At 48.1% G+C, this 27,289-nt stretch overlaps 1 protein-coding gene across 12 annotated transcripts in view; it reads right to left on the bottom strand.

The window, feature by feature from the left end:
* Positions 1 to 27,289, bottom strand: part of LOC127058304 (ankyrin repeat and fibronectin type-III domain-containing protein 1-like) — a 698,608-nt gene that overhangs the window by 74,077 nt on the left and 597,242 nt on the right. For 2 of the 12 annotated variants that reach the window (XM_050968092.1, XM_050968091.1), the window contains exon 1: positions 4,688 to 4,983. The exons of the other annotated variants lie outside the window; for them this stretch is intronic. The gene's annotated coding sequence lies outside the window, so the exon portion shown is untranslated. Of the gene's footprint in view, positions 1 to 4,687; positions 4,984 to 27,289 lie in introns of those variants that run through there. 12 annotated transcript variants of the gene reach the window in all.

The following is a 27,289-nucleotide window of genomic DNA, read 5'->3' as shown; positions in this document are numbered from 1 at the left end:
TATCATCTGGCTATTTATACAATAGTGGTTTATATAAACTGTACTGCAGTAGGGGGATGAATCATACCTGCTACATTGTGACTATATGCAGATAAATCAGGCAGTTTGCAGTATCCCCATCACTGGAATGCATAACCCAAGGCAATTAACTGATATGCAGCAAGCAATAGGCAGAAAGGCTTCATCATCAATTGCTTCAAAGGCTGGGTTACCACCATCAGTCCAATCACCATTCTTCAACTGCAGTGGGGTGAGGGCTCTCACCTGTCCCCTGGCGGCTGGCTGGCCTGCCTCCCTCCCTCTTTACAATAAATCTGACTAGATGATCACAGTGGTCCCTTCAGGCCTTGGAATCTATGAACTATAATGTGTGTGGGTGAGACTTAGTTGCTTTCTTATTACTTTGAAATGAGGACCCCAAGTGCTCTGATACACTGATTGGGAAATTGTCTGATTTCACTGAAGCATCTGTAAATGTCTTGATATCCTCTACTTAAATGCCACTTCATACATTTTTGTAGCATGGCCATTTGGTGACTAGTCACCACCAACCTAGCAGTGCAAAGGGGTGGCCCCTATTCCTCCTCTCACGTAGCAGAAGAGAACACCACAGTAATAACAATAAACACCATCAATAATATTTTCATTTCCAACGCACCTTCCATGCAAGGAGCTCACAGTGCTTCACAGACTGACTGAATTAATCCCAACAAGCCCTCTGCGATGTATTGCTGGTATCATGACCCCCAATATACAGATGAGAACACTGAGGTGCTGCATGTCTCAGAAGAAATTGGCATGAATATCATTCTAGCATCTTAACATCAGTTGATCGAGGTGTGCACGAAAGACCTAAAAAGAGACAGTTGCTTTTTGTTCAGTGGACTTATCAGCTGCTGAAAGATCAATGACACCCTATTGCTCCCATCAGCGTGGCAAAAAGGATTATGCACAACATAATGGCTAGCCTTCTCCAGGGTGTTGCACAGCACCCATATCCATGCCATTCCAGCCGACTCCTACTGCCACAGCTGGCAGTTTTATTCAATGTTTTAAAATGGAACTTCTCAGGCCTCAGCACACGCGGACTAGGACATCATTCAGAAATCAGGAATGGGAGCTGGGTGGGAATGAGGATCAGGAGCGATCTCCAGCTTTTTCATTGCATGGAGTAGTTAGGAACACTTCCCTGTTGCCACTCCTTGCTTTTCAAACCATGTCCCTCTATGAACCTCCGTGAAGAGCTCCAACAAGCACCAGTGATCCACAGACCACAGTTTGAGAATCACTGCCCCCCTCTCTCTGATTGTCAGGTTGCAGCAGAGCTATCACAGATGTGATATTTGAAGGACAACTGAGGCAGGCTTTAGAATAAATTACCTAACAACAGGAAATAATGTATAAACTAAACACAGTGCTGCTGCTGCTGCTGTAATCCAGCCCAGTAATCTCAGTCTCTGCAACTGGTTCCTGCCCCAGCATGTGAGAGTGCATCTCAAAGAGCCAGCTGGAAAAGGGGCCAGGCAAAGCATCCCACACAATGAGTGGCAACTTTACAACTTCCTGCTGGACGCAGTCCTTTAGAGCACATAGCAGACCAGGTGGGTCCTAGCTGAATCTAATCCCATGAAAGGGGACTGAAGTAAGCCACCTCCATTATCCACCGACTATAGAGGAGAAACTCAACGCTTTACTGAATGTCAGCTGTCCTCAGTGATTGCTACTGAATGCCAGTAGAAACCTAACGTGCCTTCCAGCAGGAGAACTCTGCTTGGCAAGCAAGGTTTGGAATTTCCAGAGCTTCTTTCTTCAGCTCTGCACCTGCAAAGGTTTTGATTTGTTTTCTCTTTGCCTCAGAGAAGCCAATGGAGCACACACAGAAAACCATCAGATGAAGTATCAACCACAGTGGTGGAAAGAATCCTCTCCTACCTATCAGAGAAGGCTGTTCAGTTACCGTGTTGTATTGTCAATCACACCTCCAGGATTTACCATCTGCCAGCCAGATTAAACATGCTCACTGCCCCATTTCAGCATTTAAATCAGAACATTTCATCCTGTCTACAAAAATATTTATGGGCTGAGGAGAAGCTTGCAGCTATTCGCTCCTAATAACACCCGATCTCCCCTCAAAAAAGCCTTTAGTTTAACACGTCACATAACTAAAACCAGCAGAAAACATGATGGGGACATGGGAATTATCACAGCTATGCCCGTGGGGGTGGGGAGGTTCAAAGGCATCACATTTGCTCTCACATAAAAGTATAGCTTCATGCACATAAGTGCACAGCAGGAATGTCACACGGTAAATGTGGCCATCACACCAGCCTCAATGCCTGCTTCTTGACATGACAAAAAGTCACCTGGACCAGGCTAGACACAAACACTGCTGATTGGATTCTGGTGCTGCTATGGCCTTAGCTACAGTCATAAAACCTAGTCTATTTTGATTATTTGTTCTATTCTTCCTACAACTGCTCACTGGTATGGTCCCCTAATATGAGTGGAGGCAGCAAAGAGAACTCTGAAAGCAGTCTGGTCAAACCCTTCCCCAAAGCAGAGCCTGCTCAGGCTCAAAGCTAGTGTCCTGGTCCTGGCTACTATAAGTAGTGTCTGCTCCCATCCCTGCTCATCCTCTTACAGCCTCTTCTCCTGCACAGCACAGGCAGGGAAGACATTAATGATATTGCCTCAACGCTCAAGCCAGGAAGCTCCTCATCTGACCCAGTGTTCTCTGATTCTACCACCACAATGGAAGACTCTTCCAAAATCAGATTGTTCAAGTGAATGCTCACAGGCAGCAGGAGCACTAGTGAGAGAAACAGGAGAGAAACCAAGAAGCACGGTGAGAGCTGGATGCCTTGGCTCTGACATGCTCCTCAGTTAGCAGAGTTTTGCTAAGTTTTCACAAAGATGTACCAGCCCAGGCACAAAGTCAACTCACTTGCCCTTTATAAAGATGATGGCGAATTTTTTTAAAATTGTGTTTGACTCACTCACTAGTCCATGGGAATGGCTGAGTGACATTTGGCGAAGCTCAGTTGAAACCAAAAATATAGTGGGTCCAATTCATCCTAATGGCTTCACTGGGTTTACATCAGAAATGACCTGGGCCCAGGGTGTATTGCCCTAGCAGTATAGTGAGAGGAAAGCGATTAGAAGAGAAATCCCAGCAAACAGACTACAAGCGCAAGTGTGCACCATATCCCAGCTACCCTGACGGACCATTCCTCCTGTAACCTAGAACCAGATCACATCTCACCAGCTCCCTCCCGTGCTATACCTGCCAGAACGGGCACCTGCTAACGACCACTCCTCCTGAATTCTACACTAGGCACTCATGAATGGGAGACTGGAAGAGTTATTGCAGTTTGTATTTACAGAAGGTCATGCGCTGGATTATACAATCATTTTAGAAAGTCCCAAGTCTCAGGAAGAAACAGGTGTGTTTGTGGGGTGGTAAGCCAAGCCCAGCCCAGAGTCTCAAGTGCAGCGTTACAGGACACACTGGAAACCATGTGGCCAGCATTCAGGCTCGCTGCAATGGTTTCGGATAGACGGGGGTCCAGGTAGGCAGAACTCACCTCCATGCAGCGGTTACAGAAAGACCAGATTGAGTTTGTCCAATAGCTACAGCCAGACCAAAACTGGTGTAGGCAGCACTCAACCTTGTACAATGCTTACAGACAAGTCAAGCCCTGCAAGACACATACCTATGCAGTGGCAATAGACAGGCTGGAGAGAGCATGTGCATTTGTGCAATCGAAACTGAGAACCCATATTCCAGGTAGGAAACACTTACACCTGTGCACTGACTAGAGCAAGCCAAAGACAAGCCATGTGCTTATGCAATGGTTATGGTTCAGGCAGGCAGCAGATATTCTCATGCTTTATAGTTACACACAGCACTGTGTCCCAAGAGGCAACACATGCGCTTATAGATAGGCTAAGGTCCTGGGAAGCAGTGCACACGCTGGTGCAATGGTTATGAGCAGCCCAGACTCTCTACCACAACCAAAACAGATGAATGATTTTGCTGCCCTCCCACCCCCAAATCATGATTCTGTCACTTAAGGATCCAACTTTCTAACTGAGGTCCCTCTGATAGGCACACATGCCTCATGCTGGGATTCAGGAGGACTGATTGCACCTGAGCAGGAAGAGAGAGAGCACTGCTCACTGCATGAGTTTACATTCCAGAGAGATTTGGCTCACCGGGGCTATTTATTTACATGGATACAATCAGAATCAAAAATCAAACCTGACCATTAACAGGGGGAGCTGCTTCCCACGCAGCAGCAGCCTTTTAGGGAGCCAGGGCTTAACATTCCTCAGGCTTCAGAAAGGAAACGACACCAAACAGCCCTCGACTCAATGAGTCTAATGCAGGTGTCTTGCTGCAAAACCCCTCTCACCTGGATGCCCAGAATGGCATGTTCTTACACATGCTGATGTCCTTGAGTGGCAGTGTGCCCTGGGTCCCATTCACCACTATTCGCTCTCACTGTGGCAAGCTCAGTGCTTGGGGAAAATGTCTCCAACTCAACATCTTGGGGAGTGGGACCCCATGCCAGTGAGCTGCACCACTGGTGGATCCCCACTTAGGAAAGAGTTCCAAAAACACACACAAACTGGCTGGTACTGGAGCCCTCTAGGTGGGTGCCTGTTACCCCATTTGCTCACTCACCTGCCAATGCTCCGGTCCCTTTCTTTCAGTCTCTCCTGATTCCCCTTCTTGGAAGGATCAGTTCATTTCAGAAAATGTTTCAAACAAACAAACAATCCCCCCCCCCCCAACACACATATGCGCGTGTGCACGAGCGCTCCGTCACAGCTAATCGCTCATGCTGGGAATAGCGTCCGTTGGTCCCTGTCCCCACTTTGCAACTGCCAGATCCCCTCTCGAGCCTATCCTGCCTACACGTTTCCCACACACGCCGGCCTTTCCTCCTCATTCGCCACCTATATTTCTCTCACCCATCACCTCAGTTCTCTCGCTCTCAGCTCGACTTTTTTTTTCAATCTTGTTTCTATAGAAACGAGATTAGCAGAGGGGGATATAAAACAGGCCCATGTGACTCAGATTCCGACACTAAAGAAACTCTCCCTCTCTGTCTGGCTCACTCTCACTGGTGTTTTACATAACAACAAGTCATTGTGCAGACTCAAAAAAAAAAAAGGCAAAGAGAGAGAGTCATAAGCAAAGTATACCCTCAGCTCAGCAGCAGGGCCTGTGGGGGAACGGTTGCTAGCTCCCTGCTTCTCAGACACTCGCAGCGTAACCTGCAGGAAGTCAAAAAACACTCTTGCATTCAGCTTTTGACCAATTCCACTGTTGAGGGCACATCCAGAGATGAAACCACTTGGCAATAATGTCCTCTTATCTGTGAGATTACCAGCTTCTCATAGAAACCTGGTCTGACAACTCCCTTCCACCTGAAAATCTGGTCACCCAAAAAGATGTCTGTGATGGGAACATAAGAACGGCCATACTGGGTCAGACCAAAGGTCCATCTAGCTCAATATCCTATCTTCCGACAGTGGCCAATGCCAGGTGTCCCAGAGGGAACGAACAGAACAGATAACTACCAAGTGATCCATCCTCTGTTGCCCATTCCCAGCTTCTGGCAAACGGAGGTTAGGGACACCATCCCTGCCCATCCTGGCTAATAGCCATTGATGGACCCATCATCCATGAATTTATCTAGTTCTTATTTGAACCCTATAAGTAATAAAAAGTTAGTGGGCTAACAAGAGGGAACCATTGGTATCCTACTTATTCTGTGGGCACCAATGGCCAACCCCAGCCATTATACACCATGCTCCTCTCCATGAGCTGCAGTCGTAGCTAAATGAGGCATTGCCTGCAGATGGGTTAGGGACATCAGATCCTGGCACAAGACAGATGGAGGTCTGGGGAGTCTGATCATGTACAAACATTGAGCACAATCAACTTCCACTGAAGTCAAAGGCAGCTGAAGGTGCTCAGCACCTTGCAGGATTGAACCCTGCAGCATATGATCTTCTCAAGCCCATGTGATTCCCTGAGCCTGAAATGCCCTGCATGCAGTTCTTCACCACTGTTACATTCAGCAACAGGTGATGCTCATGAAGCAGCTGATAACTCAGCTGCCTGGGACAGCTGAACTCGTCAGTTTCCGTGTTGGTGTGGGATCCCATAGTCGAAGAGTCGATTGTCCAAGTTAATCTTTGGGGGACTTTATTGGACAGCAGACAGCACAGCCCAAAACTCACCCCACCCGGTAGTGTACCACTCCCTTTGGGACACATCATGCACAATGGCCATTCCCTTGCAGAGTTTTATGCACCAAAAACTTCAGGTGACAAAAACGCATCATATTTGTACTACCTTTCTTGTTCCACTCCGTCCCCTTCTCCATCATGCACATAGACCCAGCTCCAGTGCCTACCAACAGCCAGAGGCTGGCATCACACTGCCATATATGCAAATGGGTAGGTTATGTACACCCTGCAAATGTTAAATCAAACCAGCTTTTGGCCAAGCAATGGGTCCCTCCCATTTATTCCATATGAGCTCAAGGGACTAATGCAGGCCTGTACAACTCGTAAAGCGGCGAGGGCCATATTACTCCAAAGAAAACAGCTGAGGGCTGAACCCCCCACCGAACCCCGCTCCAGTGTCGCCAAGCCCCCCCTCAAAACACAACACACGCCCCCAGCGCTGCCCAGCACCCCTGAAATCCCCTCCCCCGCGGAAACAAACCGTTCTTCCCCAGCTCTGCCCCACCGAAACAGTGGTATTGAACCTTGGAAATATGTTCTAGCGAGCCTCTAAGGTAGTAGAATTAAGGTAAAAAAAAATGTCTTTTTGCTAGTAGAATAAGATTTTCCCCCAACTTTTTAATCAATTGCCCTGTTGAATGAATGAGGTGTGACTGAGGAAGGTGCGGAAGGCAGGCACCTCCAGACAGCTGCAACCCTTGGAGAGGGGATGGAAGCCAGACCAGATCAGTAGAACAGGTCAGCCACTGACTCCTCGCTCGCCTCCTCAGTCCCCCCACGCCCCCGGCTCGCCTATTCAGCCCCCTCCACTGCCTGCCCACTCGTCTCCTCAGCCCCGCCTCCCCCCTGCCGGCTCATCTGCCCCCCCCCCGCCACTGCCCGCCCGCTCACCTTCTCAACCCCCCTCCCGGCTCACCTCCTCACCCCCCGCCACTGCCCGCCCACCCCATCAGCCCCTCTCCCTCACCCGCTGCTTGCCTACTCACCCCCCCGTGGGCTGCACAGTGAGCCCACGCGGGCCGCATGTTGTGCAGGCCTGGACTAATGCTTATCTGCTGAATTCCAAAAACTCCATCTCCCAGTGTCTAGGTGAGGCCAGGAGAGATTGCAGAGATGGCAGTGGCAGTTCTTGGATTAATTTCAGCTAGAACACAGCAGCAGTTTACTAACAAACAGCAACACTACCTGGTAGGTTAGGAGAGAAAGAGGAGAAGAACATTGCATCTAACTGAAACTGCAATGGAAGATGCAATTCAGGTACTACTGGAATGTGGCCAAAACAATGGGGTTATATGTTGACTGTCACAAAAAGCGACACAAGATATTAAATGACAAGAAGCAATCAGGACCTCAGCTTTACATTTCATTGGAAAGACAGATGTCTCTAGCAAAGCAATGTCCCCAACTCCACAATAAGGCACTGGTCTAGAATTGACTTCAGTGGAAGAACTCACCAGCACCACTTCCTGAAATACCTAATTTCCCATCCATTTGCTGACCTGACCCAACCCTGATTAGCTTGTAAGATCCAATGATATCATAGCCTGAGGTCAAGCAGGCTATTACATGAAGTGCTTTCTCCTCCTAGTATGTAATGTTATCAAACTGCACAATTGTCAGAATAGGTGCTGCTTTACCTTGCTGATGTCCTCAGGATAGATTGGCCAGACAGAACAGTAGTTGGCAAACTATATGAAGAAATAGTTGGCCCCAGAGTATTCAGTCAGTACAATCTTCTCAGGGTACCATCTTGGAGGATTTATCAATGTTGTGTCCTGTGTTATAACATATGAAGTTGGGTGGGACTGCAGGAAAAGGAAGCTAAGGGCTTTTGTACCTATATGCTTATGGTGAGTTTGCTATACAATCAAGGAAGCAAGACAGGGCAGAGTAGGATCATACTCTTTAAACTGCCTCAGAAGTTTGGATCAAAGGTCAAATAAGTGTAATGGTCTCACCTGAGTACCTGAGAGAAGCTGGTTCACATCACAAAGTAGTTAATTTGGTGCAGCTAAGCACAGTTGGCCATTTCTGTTCAGAGGAAGTCCCAGACTGAAACAGGATTTACACTGCAGGATAGGAACAACTTGCACTTGGAGACTTCCTGAAGCCCAACAGTAAGTCCAAGGGATGCTGCAAGCTGGGAATTGGGTGCATTGTGGATAAGCTGGGAGGCAGAGGGTGGGACTGGAACGGAGAGAGGAGCAGCAAGGCAAGCCATAGGTGCATAGGGAGAGCTGTGAAGGGCTCATGACTGGACTAGTCGGGTGCTGCAGCTCAGGATACAAGTACAGTGTGTGTATGAGACGCCTGCACTGTTCCTCTCTATACCACCCTTGGCTCCGATTAGGGCTAAAAGTCTCATTTTATGGGCGCCCTAAAGTCACCCCAGATATATCAGTCAGGGTTGCGATGCCATGGTAACACATTAACCCCTTCCATGCTAGCAGAGTGAGCCCTTCAGAGTCTATGAGCATAGAGTAGATGCCCTGCAGCAGTGAATCTACCTGCCCTTGTGTCTATTCACCACGTACCCTGTGATCTGAGCAGTGTTTTATAAAAAGCAGCATATGCCATTATCTCTGTATGGACACACAGCTAGTTAAACTGAATCCACACTGGCCTCTGCAGAGATGGCTAAGTTAGACTTAGCAAGATCTGGCTCTGAAACTCCAGCCCTCCCCCGGAAAGTCCTCTATTTAAAGTAGAATAATGGGGTCAGGAAAACTTCCGCCAACAAACTAGCTCTGATACACATAGCTAATTATAGCTGGCATTATCAGGATGCATTACAATTAGCAAGTCAGTGGATACTATCTATTTCTGATCACAGACACAGGGCCCTTAGGTGCACCCGAGGGGGAGGCGAGGGGGGTGGAGGGACAGAGATACCTTACATGTAGGTCTAAAAATGTAGCGCAGCTGTGCTTGAGCATTACGGCAAAGTGGGTTTTAGAATGAGGGTATTTATAACAAGGACCAGAAAATAAACTCACTGCAAAATTCCTATGCAGCTCCTGGTCTCCATCCCTAGTGTTGTCAATTTCACACCCCTCCAGACCTGGGTGGAGTTCAATGCTAAGACCCTCGCCCAGTTTAGTTTGAATGATTTATGTTAGTGGACAACGCAGCCTGAGGTCTCTAGTACTGCCCTCTTCCTTCTACCTGACTTCCTCACGGCTTGGGTCTCAACTGTCCATCGGGTGAGTCCACAAGCCCCTGCAGGTAGGCACATTACTTTGTTAACAACCATATTGGTTCCTGTCAGTGAAGCCCTTGTGTTGTTACATCTAGGGAGTTAGACATAATCGAGGAAATCCAACTCTGCATTCCCAGTTTGATTTCATTGAATGTAGCCGCCACTCCTGGCTCTAGGGCGTGCACAACGAAAACTGCCCGGTCAATTAACTAACGTTGACTAGGGATAGCCTCAGCCCAGGAAAGGACATACAATGACAACCAGAGTTGGCTGAACTTTTTAGAACAAAAAACTTGATGAATTTTTAGAATAAGAAGAGGCAACTTTATGAAAATTGACATGTTTGGCAAAACCAAGTTAGTTTCCATGCAGTTTTCACTTTTTGAGAGAAAAATCAAAAAGAGACATTTTTGTATAATTTAAAATAGAAATTCTCCTTTTGTTTTGGTTTTCAAAAGCCAAACTGAAATTTTTAATAATAAGTCAAACACAAATTTTTGTGTCATTTTCTTTAAAATTTGTTCAGTGAAAAAAAATGAGTTTTTCCTAGCAGAAATTAATTTTGGAGGTTCCAACCAGTTCTAAGAATAAGTACCCCCAGCCAGGGGTAAGCAATGCTGGAGGTCCCTGAGATACCAGTCAAGTGGGTCCCATGATATATGACCCAAGATTCAGTATACAACTTTTTCTCAAGGCTCTGCCATCTCTAGCACTGTCTAGCCTAGCTGCATCTGTCTTAGCTATTTCTAAGGGTACGTCCAGATTACCCGCCGTATCAGCGGGTAGTGATCAATTTATCGGGGATCAATATATCACGTCTTGTCTAGACGCGATATATCGATCTCCGAACGCGCTCCCGTCGACTCTGGAACTCCACCAGACCGAGCAGCGGTAGCGGAGTCGTCAGGGGAGCCGCAGACGTCGATCCTGCGCAGTGAGGACGGGAGGTAAGTCAGAATAAGATACTTCGACTTCAGCTACGGTATTCCCGTAGCTGAAGTTGCGTATCTTACATCGACACCCCCCACCTCCAGTGTAGACCAGGCCTAAGGAGCCCAGAGCAGGGGTGTTATTGGTGAGTATTAGGGGAGTGGTGGATGGAGGCTGGACAGAAGGGGAAGAGGAGAGAAACATGTGATTTGCCTCGCTAGGGCCTAGGTGCTAGGGAAACCCATCCTTATTCTACAGAGGGCTCATGTTGCTTTCTCCACAGAACTCTGAGTCATCAAGAAGCAGCTCTATTCTATACTATGCAACAATGGAGCACAAGCAGTTAAATCCCCCCAGCACACTGCCCCTGATGGGGCAGAATCCTTCTGGCTTGCAGAAGCACCCTGCAGCTTTAGGTTTGGCCGTGGCACCATTGTTCTGATCCCAGCCTCACTCCCCCAGGGGAAAATCCTGACTGAACAGCTAGTCTACACCATGCCTACTTGAGCTCTGCTGAAGTCCTGGGGGAAGCGTGTTTTCACAGAGCCTGGTGCCTTCCACCAAGAACAACATTCTCCAAGTCTCCAGCTGGGTAGTACTAGGGCCCATTAGCACAAGCACATGGGCTGATCCCGGCGGTCACGAGAGTGCATAGGGAGAGAAGTAGCATCACCAGAAATTCTAAGAGGAAAGATAGAGCGAGTGTCTCCAGCATATAGACAAGCAAGGCTCAAAACTACCCGGTGTTGGACACCTGAACTGCCTTGCTGGAAGGAAAACCCCAGAGCTTGGTCTCAGATGTCTGGGCCACCGCACAGAGCCTCAGAGACAGGTGGTGGCAACAAGGCTCATGATGAAGAGCTGAGTGATGCTGGTGGGAATGATGGTCCCTGGCAGATTCACTTTGCTGTGAAGTTCAGAGGGAAGAGAACTGTGTGGTGCCCTTTCCAGCCCATGCTGACCCATGGAAGTGAGAGCCGACCCTAGCTCTTTGATTAGCAGCAGGAACAAAGAAGACAACTCCCCATCGCGCCGATTCTCCCTGGGCTTGAAAACCACATCCGCTTGTAGCTGATTCTGGAGCCACCATGAGCTGGATTGTCCCATGGTGACAGAACAGTCGGGCGGAGGAGCAAAAGAGGAGTAAGACGGAGAAGCAGAAAAGATGGGGTGGGGGGAGAGGGCAGAGAAGAGGATGAGTCTGTATCTGAGCTGGACTGCTGCTGATTGCAAAACTTCTTGATCTGTAGGTGCAGCTGCATAGGCCATCTAGTCGAGCATGCCATGTCTGATAGCAGCCAGTGCCAGCAGCTTCAGAGGAAGGTACAAGAAACCCTACAGTTCTGGGATAACCGGACAAAGTTTCCTTCTGACCCCAATAGGTAGAAGTTGACTTGTGCCATGAGGGATGAGGGTTTCTCTCTCATCATGTTTATTTTCAACCTTTATTATTGTAACTCTGGATGTTCTTATCTCCCTTATAAATGTCCAGACCCTTCCTGAATCCTACTAAACTCTTAGCCTCAAAGATACATTGTGACAGTGAGTTCCACAGGCCAATGGTATGTTGCATGAAAAACCATTCTTTTAAAATCAGTTTTGTGTTGAATTCCAGGTTCACTCCAAGGCTGTCCATCATCTCAACATCTCCCATTATTCTGCTCAAGAGATGCTCACAGGTGTGGCCTAAACCTGCTTAGAACATGGGAAAGGTATACAGGCCCCAAACTGAGGTGTGTAAAACAACGTTATGGCAAGTGCTGCAAGTACCAGGCTCCTGCAAGGATGTCCAGTGCACAGTCTCCCTGGAAGTGTGTAGTAGGAAAGCTATTTAAAAGGCTTGGTCCTTGAGGGTCAGAGGCAGCCAACATCTGAAGCTATGAATTTTGTCTCACTTTATCCCACTCTAAGTCTCAGTTTCCCTTCTCCCTGGCAATTAAAATGGAAGGGCATCACTTCTCTCTGTCTCTTGTTGCATCACACTTAAAATCACAAGGATACTCCCCCCTACTCCTCATGCCTCATCTCCAAAGTACAGCCTTTTTGCCAGGGATATCATCTTCAAATGCAGCCTATGTCCCAGAAAAACTGGGATCACCAGTCAGGCTGGCTGCTCTGAAAGAAATACCAGAGGCATTTAGTAGATGAGAAGCTGGCCAAGTATCAGCTGGCCTGTAGCGCAACACAAGCCAAAGGGAACCAGGCCTGGCGCAGCGAGTAGGTGCATGGACTAGCAGCAAGAACTCCAGATCAGAGAATTTAACTTCACCAGCATTTGCAATACTAAAAGGTCTGTATGTTGAAACCATGCCTGGGATAATAGACCAAGACAGAATTACACAGCAGAGGAGGCCAATGACCCTTCTGCTTTCTTTGAGGCCTTCACAGTAGGATACTCTGGCCTACAAGGCTCCACAAGCTAAGCAGAAGGAGGATTTGCAACAAAACTTGAACTGATAAGTGGGGATCAGAAGGGATCCTGCAAGTGGTAAGAAATCATCAAACACACATGCAGAACATTTTTCTACCAAGCCATAAAAGGCATTACACAGGCAGTGAGAAGGATCTGCAGGTTGCAAGGAGAAAGTTTTAAGAAGAACCCTTGTGTGTCCAGGCTCTGATTGACTTTTCAACATTAAAATGTAATTTTGTCAAGGGGAGGAACTCAGCGTCAGTGGAAGAACCCAGGCAAAAGTCCCCAGAGACAGATGAAAAAATGAAGAAACCAAGCCTGTTAGCTACAGCAGCAAGAAAGCTGGAACCTGAGTAGCTTGGCAGCTGCCGGCATGAGTTCTAATGATTTAGCTCCTTTCCCCATTCCTCCGGAATGTGTATTGTGTGCTGCTTCAGTCGTGTACACTGGAGTTCATGCAAGTGTTAGCCAGGAATGGCTGGGAGGGTGGTAATATATTGAAGCTTAGAAAGACAGTGATTTCAGCTCAGACTTCTTGCCTTGTTAGGCATAAGAGGCCTTTTGGAGATTCCTTTCTTTGTTGTTGTCAGCAACCTTTTCCTTTGGAAAAGAGAGGCCAGCAAGAAGGAAATGAACTGACATGCCAAATAGCAAGAAGATTCATTATTCCCAAATCAGAGACTTTGTGCCCATTGGAATGAACAGTGAAGCTTCCACTGATTTCAATGGGGGTGTGTTATACTGCACCTTCGCACTGCCAGAGCGGTGATCAGGGACCTTAGCATAAATGAGAATCAAGCCCAATTGAATTGCTTGGTGTTGCCAACTCCTGAGATTTTATCATAAGTCTCAGGATAGTGTTTTTCATAGAGTCCCAGCTTTGCAATCCTAGGGCTATGTGAGAATCTCCGTTTTCATTTTTTTTTTTAAAAAAAAAAAGGAAGTTTCTAGCCCTTGTGGCTGCAGGGAAAGAACTGAAGTCATGACCTGAGTGTGATCTCAGAAAGTAGATGACAAATACAAAACACCCAACATGTACATATAGTTAAAAAATCTTGTGATGTTTCAGCCACTCTCGGGATTGTTGGGGCCTAATATTTGAATGTATGCGAGTGGCAGTATTATATGGGACTTACTGCAGTGACTAGTGCCACTGATTCAGGAGGTTCTTCAAGATGTGTTGTCTCTACTTGTCTCTACTAGTATTCCATACTTGGGCATACGTGCACCATATGCCTGAGTCCAGAAGTGTTTCTCAGCAGTGTCCACTGATCCGCACATGCGTCATGCATCCCCTCATGCTTGCAGATGACACAGGTTGTGCAGGTCGACAGCGCTCCAGTGTCCCTCTTACTGCTAATTAGTATAGTATGCAGCAGCGGGGATGGAGGGCAGATATTGGAATACAAATAGGGATCACACATCTTGAAGAAATTCCAGTTACAGGAAGAATGATGTAACCTCCTCTTCTCCGTCAAGTGATAGTCCCTATATGTAGTCCCTATGTGGGTGATTAGTGAGCAGTGCGTAGGTAGGTGACAGGATGCTATAGGACATGCAGTCTGAGTACAGCCTGGCCTACAGCAGCATCCACAATCACTGCTTGGGCAACGGTATAGCGGGATGTGACCACTTGGACAGAGCACCAGGTCGATGCATGACAGATGTCTTGCCACAAGACGTCTGCAATGCTGGCTGATGTGGCTTTTTGTGTGGTGTGTGCCATGACTCTATGAGGCAGCGGGACACTGGATTGTGTACAGCATTCATGGATGGACCTGGAGACCCATTTGGAGATTTGTTGAGAGAAGAGGGCTTGGCCCTTTGATTGGTCAGTAATAGTCACAAATAGTTTTGCCTGTGTTTGAAAGGAGTGAGCCCTGTGGAGGTAGAATGCCAGTGCACAGTGGTCGAGGGAGTGTAGGACCCTGTCTGCTTGGAGAGGTGGGAGAGGGAGCACGTTGCCAGTGCCTCGAAGGATGTAGGCTTGAGTATTGGTGGGAAGGTATTGAGTAAACCCTTCATGAAAGGGATCGTGGGAGGGGGTATAAACATGGAGGTACCATCTGCAGGGGAAAGAAAGGCAACAAGTGCTGCCGGGTGGACTCATATAGAACTGAGGGTAAGGCCAATGTTTTGAGATTGAGAAGGTAGTCGAGGATGATAGGTATAAATATCACGGTCAGTGAGTGGTGACGGTCAGGAGTCCACAAGGTGAAGTGTTGGCACTTAGCTCAGTAGGAGGATCTGGCGGATGCCCTCCTGCTTTGGGTAAGGATGTGTCACAGTGGAATGGAGCATGCTCTATTTACGCCATCCAAATATCAGGCTGTGAGGTGAAGAGGGCTCGGGGTGGGGTGCTGTACCTGGCCCTGATCCTGTGTGAGGAGATCTGGGAGCATTCGGAAGTGGAATGGTGAGTGGGTGGAAAGTCTCAGGAAGTCCATGAACCAGAACTGGCATCGCCAGAATGGGGTAACAAGAATTATGGTAGCTCAGTCCTGGAGGATCTTGCATAACACTTGTGGGAGGAGGAAAATGGGGGTGGGGAAATCATAGCGGAGGTCACTCGTCCAGGGGAAGAGCATCAGCCTGCATATGCTCCTCTATGGCTCCCCTGGAACAACAAAGGAGAAGCTTTTGGTTTTCACAAGTGGCGAAGAGGTCCCATTGTGAGGTGCCCCATTTGTGGAAGAGAAATCGGATTGAGTATTTACCATGTGATTTATTACTGACTTAGATTATAGTGATTATAGAGTTAGTGACTCCTATCAACATATAGCTCCAAGACATCAGACTATTATGTGTTTCTGATCAGCGATGCAATAGTAGAGATATGTATAAATCCCATAAAATAAAAAAGCTTTTTTCTTTTAAAGGTGAAATCTTTGCTATTTTGCTGATTTTTATAAAGTCTATTTAATGTTTCCTTTTCTTGTTATTTTAAAATGATAAGATCAAGTAGCTAGTAGAGCTAATTCCTTCCTAGCACCAGCATCATTCTTCTGGGCTGAATTTTCCAAATTGGCCATCTAACTGTGTTTTCAATTCATACATCTATCTATACACACAAACTATATGGAATGGATAGTTGTTCCCAAGTTCCTTCTTGCCAGGAAATGTGAGATTTTCACAAGCTGTTGGGAAGGCAAATTTTGAAAATGTGCCCTGGTGTAATTAAAGCTTTTATCATAATTAAAAGATACCAGTGACCTGGGAGAACAGCAAACTTCTGTCTCCTTATATCATTTTAATGGGTGATGGGTGGATTTGCCTGAGCACTCACAGGGTTCAGAATTCCTGTGGTTGCTTTGACCCTCCAAAAGCTGCTCACTAGAGAGCAACAAAGGTTGACCTAGCATGCTAAAAGGCTTTGCCAACCTCAGCACATTTCCCATGTGCCAACCGCATGCCTCTGAACATATCGACCAGATTTCCTCCTACAGAGCAATTCAGTGCGAGTGTGAAGGAGCAGAAAGTAAAGCCGGCAAGAAAAGGTAAAGACTTTATTGCGATGGCAGAGGAATGAGGAGCTGCTGCTGGAATTTAAGGCTGTCACAAAACTGGCTAATCATAACAGAACCGCTAATGCACCTCCAAACTCAACTCCAGCACTCCTCCTAGTCCAGTCTAGCCAACAGACCCCTCTGCAAATTGACTTCTGTCTTGAACCACAGCACCCCTGCTGTTTCCCTATGGAGCCCTCAATCACTCCTCTGATGCACCACAGCGCTGGCATGTAGGACCCCTACTATTCAAGATTTACATCAAGGAACAGCTCTACTGACGCATCTTCATCCTGCAGAAACATATGTGTCTTAAAATATTTTCAGTCACTCCCTTAACAGGAAAAACCTTTTGGGGTGTTCTGCTATTGTTTAGTCTGAACCTAGTACTTGCAGTGGAGCCTCTTCTTGTTTTAAATGGCCGAGCGTCCAATGCGCCTCTCAGGAATGGAAAACCTTGTTATTCTGGGACTCCAGTCAGCCAGAGTTTTCCAAGTTCAGGAAAGGAGTGATGTGGTTAAAGTGAGTTGGCCACAGAGCCGCGATGGTTTTCCTTTTTGGACTGGCATCAACCTTCTTTAGTGGACCACACTGCCTAATATAATCAGTCACTATCTGGAACTCAGGGCAGGTGCCAGGAATATGTGTGTGTGTGTGTGTGTGTGTGTGTGTGTGTGTGTGTGTGTGTGTGTGTGTGTGTGTGTGTGTGTGTGTGTGTGTGTGTGTGTGTGTGTGTGTGTGTGTGTGTGTGTGTGTGTAACTGGACCAGGGAAGGGAGAATAGGTGAGGGACAAGCATAAGGAAAGATATATGCAGAGAAAAAAGAAGAATGTAGTGACCTGGGAAGAGGCTGTGCTGGCCAAGAACTTAAAAAATGGGGGGAAGGCAAAGCAGAAAGGAGAATGTTCTAAAGAAAGCATGGAATCATAGAAGACAAGGATTGGAAGAGGCCTCAGAAGGTCATCTAGTCCAACCCCCTGCTCAAAGCAGGACCAACACCAATTAATCATCCCAGCCAGGGCTTTGTCAAGCCGGGCCTTAAAACCCTCTAAGGATGGAGATTCCACCACCTCCCTAGGTAACCCATTCCAGTGCTTCACCACCTTCCTAGTGAAATAGTGTTTCCTAATATCCAACCTAGACCTCCCCCACTGCAGCCTGCTCCTTGTCCTGTCATCTGCCAACACTGAGAACAGCCGAGCTCCATCCTCTTTGGTAGCTGAAGGCTGCTATGAAATCCCCCTCACTCTTCTCTTCTGCAGACTAAATTATCCCAGTTCCCTCAGCCTCTCCTCGTAAGTCATGTGCCCCAGCGCCCTGATCATTTTCATTGCCCTCTGCTGGACTCTCTCCAATTTGTCCACAACCTTTCTGTAGTGGGAGTAACCAAAACTGGACGCAATACTCCAGATGTGGCTTCACCAGTGCCGAATAGAGAGGAATAATCACTTCCCTCGATCTGCTGGCAATGCTCCTACTAATGCAGCCCAATATGCCATTAGCCTTCTTGGCAACAAGGGCACACTGCTGACTCATATCCAGCTTTTCCTCCACTGTACTTCCCAGGTCCTTTTCTGCAGAACTGTTGCTTAGCCAGTTGGTCCCCAGCCTGTAGGGGTGCATGGGATTCTTCCGTCCTAAGTGCAGGACTCTGTACTTGTCCTTGTTGATTTCTTTGGCCCAATCCTCCAAATTGTCTAGGTCACTCTGGACTTTATCTCTACCCTCCAGCATATCTACCTCTCCACAGCTTAGTGTAATCTGCAAACTTGCTGAGAGTGCAGTCCACACCATCCTCCAGATCATTAATGAAGATATTAAATAAAACCGGCCCCAAGACCAATCCCAGGGGCACTCTGCTTGATACCAGTGTTGATCAGTACCCGTTGAGCCCGACAATCTAGTCAGCTTTCTATCTACCTTATAGTCCATTCATCCAATCCATACTTTTTTAACTTGCTGGCAAGAATACTGTAGGAGATCGTATCCAAAGCTTTGTTTAATTCCAGATACATCATGTCCATTGCGTTCCCCATATCCACAGCGCCAGTTATCTCATCATAGAAGGCAATCAGGTTGGTCAGGCATGACTTGCCCTTGGTGAAACCATGTTGACTGTTGCTGATCACCTTCCTCTTCTCCAAGTGCTTCAAAATGGTTTCCCTGAGGACCTGCTCCATGATTTTTCCAAGGACTGAGGTGAGGCTGACCAGTCTGTAGTTCCCCGGGTTCTTCTTCTTCCCTTTTTTAAAGATGGGCACTATATTTGCCTTTTTCCAATCGTCCGGGATATCCCCCAATTGCCATGAATTTTCAAAGATAATGGCTAATGGCTCTGCAATCATATCAGCCAATTCCCTCAGCACCCTCGGATGCGTTAGACCTGGACCTATGGACTTGTGCATGTCCAGCTTTGCTAAATAGTTCTTAATCTGTTCTTTAGCCACTGAACGCTGCTCACCTCCTCCCCATACTGTGTTTCCCGGGACAGCAGTGTGGGAGCTGACCTTGTTTGTGAAGACTGGGGCAAAAAAAGCATTGAGTACTTCAGCTTTTTGCACATCATCTGTCACAATGCAGATGCCATGAAAGAAGAGCTGAGGAGAAGGAAGAAATAAAGGTAAAGAGGGGTAAACCATCACTATGAGGAGAAGAGAGAAGCAAACAGAATAATAAGCATCAAAAAAATTTGGGAAAGTTGTAATTCCCACCCCAGGCACCGTGGCTTCCTGAATTCCCATGTTCACTGTGGAAATGTCCTTTTCTGCTGGTGTGATGGAGGAAAATAATATAAACCAGCCTTATCCCTCTGAAATGAAGTTAAATGCCACTGCAAGCCATTAACTTAGTCAGGCACACTAGTCAAACATATCAGATGACTTCAGATAACCCTGCAGAGGACCGGGCCCAAGGAACTGGCATATCAGCTGCAAATCCTCTTCGCCTGACACAAGAGGGCTAATGTACCATGTGTGTCTGAGCTCATGGCATTACCGTATCTGCCCTGTGGCTATCAATTCACCCATCTCCACTGTTTGTATCTTGCTGTTGAGAATGAGGCAATCAGCTATGTTGGTGGGCCCAAAATACCACCTGTCTTCCTCTATTTTCTGTTTGCAAAGTCTGTGTGATCATCACTATATTGAATCCAGGGCGTCAAAGCTCATTTTCCCCCCCCCACACACAAAAAGGCCAATGCCATTAGCCCAGTGGTGGGCAAACTATGGCCTGTGGGGCCACATCAAGCCCATGAGACTGTCCTTCCTGGCCCCTGAGCTCTTGGCTGGGGAGGCTAGTCCCTGGCCCCTCCCTTGCAGCCTCACCTCGCTATGCCTCCAGTGCTCTGACCTGCTGTTCCAAGAAGTCTAGTCCAACCCCCTGCTCAAAGCAGGACCAATCCCCAGACAGGGGGGTGGTCAGGGGACAGGGAGCAGGGGGCGGTTTGGTGGGGTGGAGGTTGGGAGAGGCGGTCAGGGGACGGTGAATGGGGGCATTGGATAGGCGTGGGAGTCCCAGGGGAACTATGGGTATGGCTACATTTGGAATTTCAAAGCGCTGCCCCGGCAGTGCTGTGGGAGCGCTGCCGCGGCAGCGCTTTGAAGTGTGAGTGTAGTCAGAGCGGCAGCGCTGGGAGAGAGCTCTCCCAGCGCTGCATGTAAACCACATCCCTTACGGGTGTAGCGTGCAGCGCTGGGAGCCGCGCTCCCAGCGCTGCTGCCCTGATTACACTGAGGCTTTACAGCGCTGTATCTTGCAGCGCTCAGGGGGGTGTTTTTTCACACCCCAGTTGCAGCGCTGTAAAGTGTGAGTGTAGCCAAGGCCTATCAGTGGGCAGGGGTGTGGATAGGGTCTGGGGCAGTCAAGGACAAGGATTAGGGGTGGGGAGGAATGTTGGATAGGGGGCAGGGTCCCGGGAGGGGGCGGTCAGGGGCAGGGGTGGCTCTAGGATTTTGCCGCCCCGAGCATGGCAGGCAGGTTGACTTCGGCAGCTTGCCTGCAGGAGGTCCCCGGTCCCGTGAATTCGGCGGCAGCCTGCGGGAGGTCTGCCGAAGCCGTGGGACCAGCTGACCCTCCACAGGCATGCCGCAGAAGGCAACCTGCCTGCCACCCTCGTGCTGCCGCTTGGCGTGCTGGTGCCTGGAGCCGCCCCTGGTCAGGGGACAAGGAGAGGGGGGGGATTGGATGGTTTGGGGGCTCTGAAGGTGGGAGGTCAGGGAGTGGGAAGTGAGAGGGGGTGGATAGGGGGTAGGGGCCAGGTTGTTCGAGGAGGCGCAGACTTCCCTACCCAGCCCTCCATACCGTTTCACAAGCCCGATGTGGCCCTCAGGCCAAAAAGTTTGCCCACCCCTGCATTAGCCCAACGCTAAAACAACAAACTGGCATACTCCAGATATTGACTCTATGGGGCTACTGGCAACTGGGAGATTAGTCCAGAACACAAGCAGTCCAGGATCAGGGAATCTGGAAGCTCTTTTCTCTTGAGGGGCACTTTGCACTCCTCACCCACATCTGAGGACCTGAAAACAAGTTTTGTTTTAATTTTACAAAATATACCTTGCTGCTCTGCTGGAATAAAACCTCCCATCCCCACTCCCCAGAGTCTCTCACAGCTTTGTCTAGCAGTGAGGTCATCGCCGGAATTGATGACATCACATCAGCTTTTACCAGGCAAGTGTTGCCAATTCACAACTTCATCCTTCTAACATTCCCGGCAGGCTCTGGCGAGAGGAGATCTGGAGCTGGGAGGGTGAAAAGCCCTGTTTAAATGTGACTAGCCCCGTTCAAATGCTGCAGGCAAGTGAAAGGTGAATGGACCCATGTGGAAAAGGTAGCTATTCCAATATTTTCCTCAGTATGAAAGTATTTCTTTAAGAGCATTAACAGTGATCCTTTTGGGGAGAAAAGGGGCCAAAAACATGAAATAAAATAATAAAAAAAAGACATCCACTTCTGTACCTTTCCGAAGAGCTACTTGTGTGCAGTATTCATTCACCCTCCCAGCCCAGTCTCCCGCCACCCTCTGTCCATGACTGGAACCTCCAGACACCATTTTTCCCCTCCATGGTTGATAAACACAATGGAGGTTTGAGGGACTTGAAGGGATTTGTGATGCAATAAAAACATTCCTGCCTACAAAGCATGAAACCCCAAAAGTTTATAGGAAACCACTGTCTTCGGATGTCTGCATATCTTCAGGCATCCTGGGAGCTGTAGTTCAAAGAAACCAAGAAAGAAAAAAAAGGGGCCGATAATGATAGCTTCTGGATGAAGGCTGTGTGACTATTGGCTCACACATTAAAGACTGAAATTCTGGGATTCCAAGCACATTTCTGCAGCCAACTGAGAGGAGAGCTCCTTGGCGTCTAGGGCATGAGGGATTCCAAAAAGAGAGAGAGAGAGGTATGTGTGGCCTTCAAGGCAGAGCAAGGCAGGGGACTCAAATAGCCTCAGATACAAGCTGATCGATGAAAAAGTAAAGAAGCAACTATTTGATGAAACAGTTTGCCAAATGAGTAGCCAAGTGCGCTGGGTCAGATCTAGACCTTTCCCCTCATCATGCACATATACAATGTAGCAGGGATGTCGTTAGTCAAATACAATCAATTCCCCTGAGCTGGAATGTCTGTGCCCTGTGCTGTTTAGTGACTGGAGAATGGGCTTGGGAATTGAGAGGAATGAGTGCTATGCCAAATTCTAGGAGGGCAGGCAGCTTAGAGGTTAGAGAAGGGCCAGGGATTCAGGTCTTGGGCTCAATGCTGGCCCATGTCACAGACTCACTGTGACATCCTGGACAAGTCACTTCAAACACTCTGTGCTTTAGTTTCCCCATTAATCATACCTGCCTACCTGAAAGAGTTTTGTGAGTCTTGGCTAATCAAATGTCTGTAAGGCATGCTGAGAGCTTCAGATAAAGGCCATGCATGCCGCATATGTCTAGTGTCATTACATTGTTACCAGACCTGTTACCTACATGATCTGAACAAAGGACTGAAGCGCAAGGCAGGTCAATGTAAGGTGTGTTATTTTGATGCAAATGTCTCTTCATGGACAAGAGTCACCTCACAAAAAGAAAATAAACAGGGCACTTAACATGCTCTTTCTTACAAGGCTTCACACATCACAGGAGACACCTCAGCCACCTCCTGTATCCCAAATCCAACCACCAGCTCCCAGGACTCTCTGCCCTTCCCTCACAGACAGAACCGTGCTCACTCTGGGCTCCCTAAAGCTCAAGTCCTAGTAACGGAGCTTGTTGTGAATGGAGTCCCTTCACCTGACATGTCATTACAGACAGTATGCAGTGTAGTCGTAGACATGCTGGTCCCAGGATATGAGAGACAAGGTGGGTGAGGTAATATTTGGACCAGAATTTGGTCCAATAAAAGATATTACCTCAGTTAGCCCATCTTGACAGTGGGCTCGGGAGTGAGAGGACTGAATTTCACGCTGAACTAGCCATGGCAGCAAGAGAAAAGTGAGAAAGAGGAAACACTAGTTGAAACGGAATTTAACAGAAGCAAAGAGCAATATAGCAAAAAAGCCATAAAGAATTCTTCTGAACACAGCTCAGTGGGAAAAGTACACAAAATATGAACATTAATGCACTGCATTGACTTAAAAGTGGACAGGAATAAACACAGATGTACACTTCCATTTCCAACCAAATAGTCTCATCGTGTAAACCACGAACGCTTGGCATGGCAGCTCTGGAAGAGTCAGACCATGCTGGGTGACCTTCTAACCAGACTCCTTTCATCAGGGGTCCAGAGCTCACTTCAGATTAGGAGACTGCATTATGGTTGTGCAAGACCACTCCACCACTGGACAATATTTGTCCACCTGACAAGGCACAATGCGGAATTATGATGACAAATATACGACTTTGCATCGACCGAGTCGAAACCACAATGTGTAGTGTGTTCTGAAGTGCTGGCTGCCAAGAGCTTGAAGCCTTCAAAATTGTTGCAGCTTAGAAACCAAACATTCAACACTGAAAGGTAAACCGGAGATTTTCCCAGGGAAAAATTGTAATCATGAAGAATCAACAAGGCTTGATTATTCAAATTAGCAATGTCACCACCAACACACTTCAGGCATCTTACTTGCTATCTCTACAAGTCACCAAGCAGTGGAAAGCACGTCATTGCAGAAATCTTGTTTTTCAGTGAAGGGAGGCAGAATGGTCATGTGGTTAACAACATGGGGTTAGGACAGGGGTGGACAAACTTTTTGGCCTGAGGGCCACATCAGGGTATGGAAATTGTATGGCAGGCCACGAATGCTTATGGTTCCTGGCCAATAGAAGCTATGGGGCAGGCGCTTGGGGCAGGGGCAGCGTGCGGAGCCCCCTGGCTGCCCCTACCCATAGGAGTCAGAGGGGAGACATGCCGCTGCTTCCGGGAGCCATGCAGAGTAACAGCATGTGCAGAGCAGGGCAAGCCCCAGACTCTGCTCCCTGTTGGGAGCTCGAGAACCAGATGAGGCCCCCAGGCTGTAGTTTGCCCACTCCTGGGTTAGGAGATAGACTGTCTGGGTTCTGATCCCAGCAACTTTCTTCAGTGCATGACAGATGTATTGTCACATTGTTAAATACACTGGGGAGGGGTGGGGGCAGCGGGCATGCTCAGATACTACAGTAATGAGTGTGGTATAAAACCTATATAGAACAGAATACACATGAGACCTGGTTTCAAAAGTTATAGGCCCTGCAGCAGGTACTGAACTGAAAGCAGCACCCTAACATGGTTCACACTGCATTGGTGATATTGTTGAGGACATCTGAGAGCAAATGCTTTCAAAACTTAGCGAAAGTGATTACTTGGCTATCCTACTGATGAGTCAACCAGTCTCTCTGGCGCTGCATTTTCAAGGTGTGCTCCTGGGGGATCTAGGGAAGAAGACTTACTTTTTGTCAAGTTGTGCCAGGATCATAGAAGATTAGAGTTGAAAGAGACCTCAGGAGGTCATCTGCTACAATCCCCTGCTCAAAGCAGGACCAACACCAACTAAATCATCCCAGCCAGGGCTTTGTCAAGCCGGGCCTTAAAAACCAATTAGGATCGAGATTCCACCACCTCCCTAGGTAACCCATTCCAGTGCTTCACCACCCTCCTAGTGAAATAGATTTTCTTAATACCCAACCTAGACCTCCCCCACTGCAACTTGAGACCATTGCTCCTGGTTCTGTCATCTGCCAACACTGAGAACAGTGGAGGTCCATCCTCTTTGGAACCCCGCTTCAGGTAGTTGAAAGCTGCTACCAAATCCCCCCTCACTCTTCTCTTCTGCAGACTACATAAGCCCAGTTCTCTCATCCTCTTCTTGTAAGTCATGTGCCCCATCCCCCTAATCCTTTTCATTGCCCTCCACTGGACTCTCTCCAATTTGTCCACATCCTTTCTGTAGTGAGGGGCCTAAAACTGGACACAATACTCCAGATGTGACCTCACCAGTTCCACAAGAAAGCTCATTTGAGGCATTTCAGGCACCAGCCAAGTGTACCAGTAGTGGTATATTGCAATCTGCATGGGTGGCCTCAAGGCAAGGAGGAGTAAAATAGTGAGCTGCTTCACAGAGATCCAGAACATCACACTTCATGCCTTGTTGCCAAGCTCTTGCTGCTAGAAAAATGGTTAGCAAAGCTGGGCCTGCTCCATTGTGATGTGATGACTGGGGTCTTTCCACTAGCAATTTCTCCTCCACAATGAAGGGAGGTGGCTCTCACCAGAGAAATTGCTGCCCCGACTCTTTAAAGTCAGAGCAGAAAGGCACATTTTCCTGGATGATCGAAAATCTTGACTTTGCTGACATCTTCAACAGGTACACCTAAGGTGCCTAGACTCCATAGCTAGCATTTGGGAACATCTGTAAGGAACAGCTGCAGGAGCAGGCCCTAGGAGTCTGATAAACAGATAGCTTTGTCAGAACAGAGCTTATAATCATGGGGAAATAAAGAGAGATCCCACACTTTAAGGGCCCAATCTTCAGGGGGTGTAAAATGGCATAGCCAGTGGAGTTATGCTGATTTGCACCAGCTGAGGTTTTGCCCCTCATTATCTGGGTGACTCTAGTACCCAACTTTGCAACATGAGAGGATGAAGTCCCCACAAGGCAGAAAGGTCAAGAAAGACTGTGCAAGCTTTAGCGCATGGAGTCTGGCTCTCCCTGAGCTCTGGACAGAAGTCTGGCCTGAACACCAGCCTCTGCAGGGTCATCTTGTATTTAATAATCAATAAGAACAGCCTCACTAATCAATATGGGTTGAGTTTGGATGATCTCCTGGCCCCTGTGAACTTGACGATGCCCTCTGGTTCTCACTCCTCTGGACTTCTTGGGTCACCATCTGAGTTTGGATTTTCACATCAATGATTCTGGGAAAGTAGCTAGTCTTTTTCTTAACACTGTCACAACTAGAACATCAGAGCTACCACCCTTCGGCCCTCTCTCAGCTATGGAGTCACAATGTTCCTGAAATGGCTATGTGACGAGGTGGGGATTTTCCCTTGTTGTGTTGTGTGTGTCCTGCTGTTTTGCGTGGATGCTGTGTATGACTTATGTGGAGGCTGCTTCAGCTGCCTGCAGGGATGCTATGGCCGCCCCTTCGTAATCTGAGACCCAGGAGAGGAATGCGACCAGGTGACTCTTGGCCCAGGAAGTGAGACAAAGGCTGGAGGAGGAGCAACGGGCAGGGCAGGGGCCAGGCAGCTGAAAGAGAGTCAGTCTCAGCTGGCTTGGGGTGCAGGGGGAGGACCAGAGCCCTGGCTCTGGGCTCTCCTCCTCCCAAGATGGACTTGGCTGAAAGTCTCTGATTCTGTGCCCTATGCTGTGTTCCTGTTGACTAATAAACCTTCTGTTTTATTGGCTGCCTGAGAGTGACTGCTGACTGCAGAATTGGGGTGCAGGGCCCTCTGGCTTTCCCTGGAGCCCTACCTGGGCAGACTGGCTTGAGAAGCGCACGGTGTGAAAGGGGATGCTGAATGCTCTGAGGTCAGACCCAGGAAGGTCGAAGCTGTGTAAGCTTCTTGCCTGGAGACAGTGCGCTCAGAGAGAGGAGGCTCCCCCAGAGTCCTGACTGGCTTTGTAGGGAGTAGTTCCAGAGCATCGCCCCAGTGACTCCGTGACGGGCTAATGCTGGCCTCCAATGGCAGCTGTAAAGCAGTTTCCCTGTAGAATCCCACTGCCACTGGCGCCCTTCTGTAGTGTGTACTGAAAGGGGGTGCCTGATCTGCCTGGTAACCCCTTCACTCCTAGCCATGGATCCTTCTGCTGCTGCCCTTACTGACTAACCTGTAGGCCTGGGGTAAAATTTTCAAAAGTGCCTGAGTCTCATTTCTGAACATAACACAGGCACTTAGGAGCCTCCATCCCAACGAGACTCAGGCTCCTACGTGCTCAAGTCATGTCTGAAAATGGCACTTATGTTCCTAGTTCACTCAGGCACCTTCAAAAATGTTGCCTCTGAACCTCTCTAGTTCCTTGGTTAACACTAGTCCTGACCTGCATGCCTGGACTCCCCCCACTTCTATCCCTGAATTGGACAACGGCTTGCTACAGAAGCACATCCGATTTTACAATGAAGGTGGAGCTGAGGGAGGGACTAGGAAGCAGTAACTATCCAGCTCCAACCAAACCGAGCTCCAGTGGCACATATTCCTTTAACACTCATTATGTCCTGAGTCCCTGCTGCATCATTCGCTCATTCCTAATTCTCTCTTCCCGCATGGATCTCTTGCACCTCATCCCTTCAACCACACTGCTGAACCCTATTAAGAACAATCTCATTATAGCTGGGCCTCAGCGCAGCACATGAAATGGATGTTTCCTTAGAGACATCCTCAGGAGGGAGGGAAGGGAGAAGAAAGAGAGCGACTGCTATTAGAACTAATTTCTGAAAGGAAAAGCGACCATGTGAAGTCAGAGTCTCTTTCAAGGGCTCAGAGAGACAGATGTATGAAACCAGGTTTTAATGCAGACCAA

Source organism: Gopherus flavomarginatus, chromosome 9 (genome assembly GCF_025201925.1).
Source record: "Gopherus flavomarginatus isolate rGopFla2 chromosome 9, rGopFla2.mat.asm, whole genome shotgun sequence".
NCBI lineage: Eukaryota > Metazoa > Chordata > Testudines > Testudinidae > Gopherus > Gopherus flavomarginatus.
This window is presented reverse-complemented; position numbering and strand designations above follow the sequence as displayed.